Source organism: Elephantulus edwardii, unplaced genomic scaffold, assembly GCF_000299155.1.
Source record: "Elephantulus edwardii isolate Elephantulus edwardi_28Jun2011 unplaced genomic scaffold, EleEdw1.0 scaffold00123, whole genome shotgun sequence".
In the NCBI taxonomy this organism is placed as follows: domain Eukaryota; kingdom Metazoa; phylum Chordata; class Mammalia; order Macroscelidea; family Macroscelididae; genus Elephantulus; species Elephantulus edwardii.
In genome coordinates, this window is record NW_006399873.1 from 4,943,757 (window position 1) to 4,951,437 (window position 7,681).

Genomic DNA, 7,681 nt, shown 5'->3' on the forward strand with positions numbered 1-7,681 from the left:
TGATATTGTTTGATAATTTCCACACGCTGTTGGGTCACCTTTCTTTGGATTGGGAACAAGTATCGATCTCTTCCAGTCAGTTGACCAGCTGGCTGTTCTCCAGATTTTCTGGCACAACTTAATGAGCACATCCAGGGCAGCGTCTGTTTGTTGAAATAAATCAATTGATATGCAGTCAGCTCCAGGAGCCTTGTTTTTTGCCAATTCCTTCATAGCAACTTGAATTTCTTCTTTCATCACCATAGGTGCTTGCTCTTATGTTATTTCATTAAATTCCTCTGTGTCAGTCAATTCCTTCTGATACAGTGACTGTGTACTCCTTCCATCTTCTTTTAATACATCCTGGGTCATTCAACATTCTACCCAAATGGGTCATTCAACATTCTACCCAAACTATCCTTAAGTATTGCCACCCGTGGCTTGAATTTGTTTTTCAACTCCTTCAGCTTAAGAAACGCTGAGCAAGTCCGGCCCTTTTGATTTTCTGACTCCAGCTCTCTGCACATTTCATTATAATGTCTTGCTTTGTCGTCCTGAGCTGTCTTTTGAAATTTTCTATTCAGCTCTTTGATTTCTTGATTTCTTCCTTTAGCTTTGGCTTCTCGGCACTCTAATGCAATACTCAGAGTCTCATCTGACATCCATCTTGGTCTTTTCTTCTTCTTCAGCCTTTGTAATAATCTTTTGCATTCTTCCTGGATGATTTTCTTGATATCCTCCCAGAGCTCATTTGGTCTATGCTCATTGATGCTCAAGGCCTCAAACCTGTTCCTGAGATGGTTTTGAAATTCTAGTGGGACAGACCTAAGGTCAAATCTTGGTTCCCGTGGACTTGACTTAATTTTCCTCAACTTCAGCTTGAATTTGCATATAAATAGTTGGTGGTCTGTCCCACAATCAACACCCAGCCTGGTTTTCACCGCTGATATTCAGCTTCTCCAATGAATCTTTCCACTAATGTAATTTATTTGATTCCTATGCATGCCATCAGGTGAAATCCATGTGGATAGCCTGCATTTCTATTTCTTATAAAAGGTATTTGCAATGAATAAATCATTGACTGTGCAGAACTCTATCATTCTTTCTCCAGCCTCATTTCTCTCACTGAGCCCATGTTTTCCAGCTACTGATCCTTCTTCCCTGTTCCCAACTTTTGCATTTGCCCATTATTATGAATGCATTTTGATTGTATCTTTGATTAATTTCTGATTGCAAAAGTTGGTACAAATCTTCTATTTCCTCTTCTTTGGCTCTAGTTGTTGGTGCACATATTTGAATGATAGTGGTATTCACTGGACTTCTTTGTATGCGTATGGATATTATCCTGTCACTCACCACACTGTATTTCAGGACAGATCTAGGAGTGATTTTATGAATTATGAAACCAACCCCATTTTTTCTCACCTTTTCATCTGCAGCATAGTAAATCATATAATAATCTGATTCAAAATGTCCCAATGCCAAGCCATCTCATTTCGCCTATACCTAGTATGTCAATATTTATGTGTTCCATTTTTTTTCTTAACAATGTCCAATTTTCCTACATTCATACTTCTCACATTCCACGTTCCAATACCTAGAGTCTCCTTACAGCTGTTTCTCTTTCTCTGTGTTTCCATTTCTAAGATCTCCGTTTCAATTGCCATGTCTGTTAGTCCTAATGATAATCTAAGTGTGCTCTATTGTACATAGGGTTTTCAAAGGCCTGTAATTTCAGAAGTGGATGGCCACTCCTTCTTCTTAGTCTGTCTCAATTTTTAAATATATATAATAATATTTGACAGACAAACATTCTACACAAAAGAGTAGATGAAAGACATTTACCAGTTAGAAAGACCAATATTCAATGTTGCTTCCCACCCAGCTAAATGTTTGGTTGGTTTTGGGTTTTGGACCTATATCAATAGGCTGTTGTTTGAACATAGCAAGGGAACATTACATAGTTTAAAATTAAGGAAGGAGTGTGTCAGGATTGTATCCTCTCCTTCATACTTAGTCATACTGTATGCTATTTAAATTATTTGAGAATCTGTGACAAGGTTGGAGATTTCTCATCAATAACTTGTGTTGTAAGGATGACATAACCTTGCTTGCTGAAAGTGAGGAACACTTGGAGTACTTGTTGCAGAAGATCAAACAATACAGCCTTAAATATAGATTGCATCTCAATGTCAAGAACACAAAAAAATACTTACCACTGAACCAAAAAGCAACATCATATTTGATGGAGAAAAGACTGACTGTCAATAACTTAATTTTACTTGGAACCACAATCAACACCCTTGGTGCTAGTACTCAGGAAATTAGGAGACATATTACACTGGGAAAGTCTACAGTCAGGGACCTTCCCAAATTACTGAGAAACAATGATGTCATCTTGAGGACTAAAGAGTGTCTGATTTAGGCAATCTCTCTGTTCACTTGCTATATAGCTGAGAGTTTGACAATGAATAACGACAGAAGAAGAATTGATGCCTTTGAGCCTCCATCTTTTGATACCTTTTGGGTCATTCAGTATATTACCCATAGCATCTTTAAATAGCAAGATGCACTCCTTCAATTAATCTGAGCATCTTCTCATTCAGCAGCAATATATTTCTTGCATGGGAACTACTGACTACAAAGGATGTGCACTTCTTTCTCTAGTTCTTCTTTTGTGGTCTTGAGGTTGCAAAATCAAGGACTTTTTCCCTTGCTCTGTCTGGCTTGCCACAGTCTCTTTGTAGTCTGATTCTCTCTCTTGTATTGATCTCATAGCTGTTACTGTAGTTGAAGAGGCTGGTCTGTGTTGAAACCCATGCCCACATTTGAGGCAGTTGGAAATTATACCCATGGGGGAATGAGGGAGACTGAGACAATGGATAGAAAAATTCTCAAAAGTCCTAACATCACAGTTATTAACAGGTATTATGGTTCTACTATGTTTTAAAGGATGATTAGGTATTATTAGTAGATAACTGTGGTTGTTGTGCCACAGGAAAAGAAAACAAAACTTCAGCTGTTCTTTAAGAGTGCCTTCAGAAGTTGTTTTAAAGTAGATTTCTCATTAACGACTAAATTGAATATTTTCCCACTAGGCAACTTGCCCCAAATGCTTATAGTGAGAGAACCACTAAAATAACTCTGTCATTCTAATGGCAGAAAAGCTTTTAAAATAAGATGTCTGAATGTAGAGTAGATTTCAATATTTTAATAGTTCTTTTCCTCCTCCTTCTCCTTTTGGCAGAAACACAAGGCGATATTTAAAAATGAACCAATGGAGGCAAAACTAGTTTAAGTTGATGAGTCTTGAACAGAAAACCTTTGAGAATTTCCTATTTGAATTAATAAAGCTTCTATGTGTTGTATTGTTGTTTTGTACCATCCAGTCAGAACAGACTCATAGCTGACTCTTTAATGGGTTTTCAAAGGCAATAAATTACATGGGACGAGATTATCCACAGCTGGTAGATTCAAATGGTGTACCTTTGGAATTATAACACAGTTTTAAGGAGCTGTGGTATTAGTTCACAACAGAACAATAAAATAAAAATAAAGAAATTGAAAGCAAAGAACATTCTAATTGCAATCCTTTTAATAGGTATAGCTCACAAAGAATGGCTATTTCTCATGAAGTTCTTATTATATGAGATCGAGTTGAGTATGACTCATAATGACCTTATGAACAACAGGTATGAACCTTGTCCTATCCTGATATGCTCATTATTACCCTGTGTTTTCAGGTCCCTGCCAGATCTTTTTAATTTCCTTTACTTTCTTCCTCCACCCACCAAATTCTGCAACCCTGTAATTTCACCCCTACCCATCCTCACCCATCTGCTGCCACCCCTTCCCCAAGGGGCCCTCATAGACATTTTACTAGTTATTCTTCTATTTTTACAGTGATGGTCTTTTGCAGTATTTGTCCTTATGAGACAAGTTAGTTCATTCAGCAAAATGCTCTCTAGTCTTTCTCAAGTTATGTAGTACTTATTTCAAAATTGTTGTTCCTGTGTGCTGCATAGTTTTCCATTGTGTAAATGTAGCACAATATCTCAGTCCATTCATTTGTGGTTGGACTTTTGGACTGTTTCCATGTTCTTGCAATGGGATTAATTCTGCTACGAACATTGGTATACAAACCTCTGATTGTGTCTCAGTTCTAATTTCCTTGAGGTATATACCTAGTAATGGAATAGCTGTGTTATATGGAGTTTCTATGTTAAAGTTTGTGAGGAAATAAATTGCCTTCCAGAGTGGTTGTACCCTTTTACAATCTCACAAATAGTGTATGAGTTTCCACTTCTCACATCCTCTCCAACATTTGTTGATTGCTTAACTGCTAAACTTTCTTACTGCTGCAGGGGTAAGATGTTATCTCTGATTTGTGTCTTTTATTGCCAATGATTTTGAACATTTCCTTATGTGTCTGTTGGCCATCTGAATGACTTTTTCTGTAAAATAGTCTTTTGCCTACTTTGTAATTGGGTTATCAGTTTTGTTCTTCTGGAATTCTAGTTGTTGTTATGTGCCATGGAGTTGCCTGCGACTCACTGTGGCCCTATTTAAAACAGCCCTAAACCCTGTTCTATCACTTGCCAAGCTTATTGTCTCTGACACACTTATTCCCATTTCTCCAGTGACTGAATCAATCCATCTCATCAAGGGTCTTCCTCTCCTGCTCTGTCCCTCCAACCTCCCAAGCATGACGTCCCTCCCCAAACACTGATCCCACCTTGCAACAAGTCCAAATTATGTCAGAAGAAGCTTGAGAATCCTTACCTCTAAGGAGCAACCTGGCTTCACCCTCTCCTGTTTGTTCTCCTAGCAGTCCATGGTATATTAAAAAATTTTCTCCAGCACCACAACTCAAAGGCAACTCTCCTTCTATTATCCCTAATAATTGCCCAGCTCTCTGATGCATAGCTAATAATTGCAATGGCCATGGACTGTATCAGGTGCACTTTAGTCTCCAGACTGACATTGCACTTCTTTAGTACTTTGGAGAGGTCTCTGACAGCAGACTTTCCCAATGCAATACGTCTTTTAATTTCCTGAGTGTTGATTGTAGAGCTAAACAAACTGAAGCTGTCATCAATCTCAATCTATTCACCATCTATCCTTATGTGCTTAGTGTGAGAATCTTTGTTTTCTTTATGTTGAGTTTTAATCCATATTGAAGTCTGCAGTTCTTGACCTTCTGCAGCAAGTAATTCAGGTCCTTCTCAGTTTTAGCAAGCAGGATTGGTTGTGTCATCTTCATTATGCAGATTGTTGATGAGTCTACCTCCAATCTTGATGCCACATTTCTCCTCATAGAGCCCAGCCTCCTGGATAATCTGTTCCACATGTAGATTGAAAAGATATGGAGATAAAACACATCCTTGAAGCTGAGCCTTGCCGATTTTGAACCATGCAGTGTTTCCTTGCTCTGTTGTGATGACTGCCTCCTGGTCCAAGAATAGGTTTTGCATTAGCACAATCAAGTGTTCTGGGATTCCCATTCTTCTCAGATTTAGCCACTGTTTACTGTGATCCACACAGTCAAATGCCTTTGCATAATCAATGAAACACAGATATGTATTCCTCTGTTACTCTCTGCTTTCAGCCAAGATCCATCTGTCATTACCTATAATATCCCTAGTGCAACGACCTCTTCTAAACCCAGCCTGCACTTCAGGCAGTTCTCTATTGATGTGCTATTCCAGTTGTTTTTGTATAATCTCAAGCAGAATCTTGCTTGCATGTGATATCAGTGATATTGTTTGATAATTTATACCCTCTGTCAGTTCACCTTTGTTTGGAATTATAGCAAATACAGGTCTTTTCCTTTCAGTTGGCCAAGTGGTTGTCTTCCAGATTTCTTGGCAAAATTTGGTGAACACATCCAGGGCAGTGTTTGTTTGTTGAAATATGTCAATTGGTATGCCATCAATTCCTGAGGCCTTGTTTTTGCAAATTCTTTCAGAGCAGCTTGGACTTCCTTCCTTCATCACCACGGGCTCTTGCTCATATGTTATTTCATTAAATTCTTCTTTGTCCACCAATTCCTTTTGGTATTAGGTCTCTGTATACTCTTTCTGTCTTCTTTTAATGCTTCAATGGAAGTCTAGAAGTATTCTGTAAACTTTTGTTACGAAAAAACTTGTCTGAGATGGTATTGCCAAATGTTTTCTTTTCCAATGGGTAGATTTTCTTTTCACTCTATTGGTTGAAAGTTTCGATGAGCACATCCTCAAAGTACTTCATCAAAGTATGTCATATGTCCCATTTATCAACTTTATCCTATTCAGAGAGTGCATATATTTGTCAACCTCTTTATTGAATACTTGATTTTATACCAACTAAATAGTCATGAAATTTTATATTCTTCCATTATATTTGTTCACTTTTCTCTGAGGCATGTTGTTGTTGTTTTGTGCTGTCAAAATGAGACCAACTTATTGCTGACCTTCCGGCAGGTTCAGACATAATGTATCACAGGTAAGGGGACTGCCCTTCCTTCTGCCATGGAACACCTGGTGAATATAAGACAAGTTGTCTTTGGGATTGAAATGCAGCTTCTTACCACTAGGCCACCAGTGCTCCTGTACTGTGAGGTACAAGTAAGTTTGTATGTTTGCATTTATCATTATTATCTGTCAATACTGCTTTGAAGAGATCGTATTTGTTCCCATTAAGAAGAAAGGTAGCCAAGTAGAATGCAGAAATTATCGAACAATATCATTAATATCACATGTAAGCAAGATTCTCCCAAGGATTATCCAAAAACAACTGGAATAGCACACTAACAGAAAACTGCCAAAACTGCAGGCTAGGTTTAAAAGAGGCTGTAGTACTAGGGATATTATACCTAATATTAGATGGATCTTGGGTGAAAGCAGAGAATACCAGAAGAATGTCTATCTGTGCTTCATTGACTATGCAAAAGCATTTGACTGTGTGGACTACAACAAACTGTGGTCAACTCTGAGAAGAACGGGAATCTCAGAACACTTGATTGTGCTTATATTAAACCTGTACTTGGACGAGAATGCAGTCATCAAAATAGAACAAGGAAACACTGCATGGTTCAAAATTGGGAAGAGTGTATGCCAGGGATGTGTCCTATCTCCACACGTTTTCTATGATCATCCTGTAGCCTGGACTCTATGAGGAGGATTGTGGCATCAGGATTGGAGGAAGAGTCATCAACAACCTGTATTATGCAGATGGCACAACCTTGCTGCAGAATATCAAGGACTGTAGCCTTCAATATGATTGAAGCTCAACATTAAGAAAACAAAGATTTTTACCACTGGGCTGATTGGCAGCATTATGATAGATGGAGAAGAGATCAAGATTGTTAACAATTCTTGTTTGCTTATCTCCACAATCAGCACTCTTAGTACCACTAATCAGGAAATCAAAATACTAATTGCATTGGGAAAGTCTGCAGTCAGGGTCCTCTCCAGAGTACTGAAAAGCAAAGATGTCAGTCTGGAGACTAAGGTGTGCCTGATCCAGGCCATGTTGTTGTTGTTGTTATGTGCCATCAAGTCGTTTTCGACTCATAGCGACCCTATGCACAACAGCCCTAAACCCTGCTCTATCCTGTGCCAACCACACTGCCTCTGACACACCCATCCCGATTACCCCAGTCACCGAATCAATCCATCTCATAGAGGGTCTTCCCATCCTGCGCTGTCCCTCCACCGTCCCA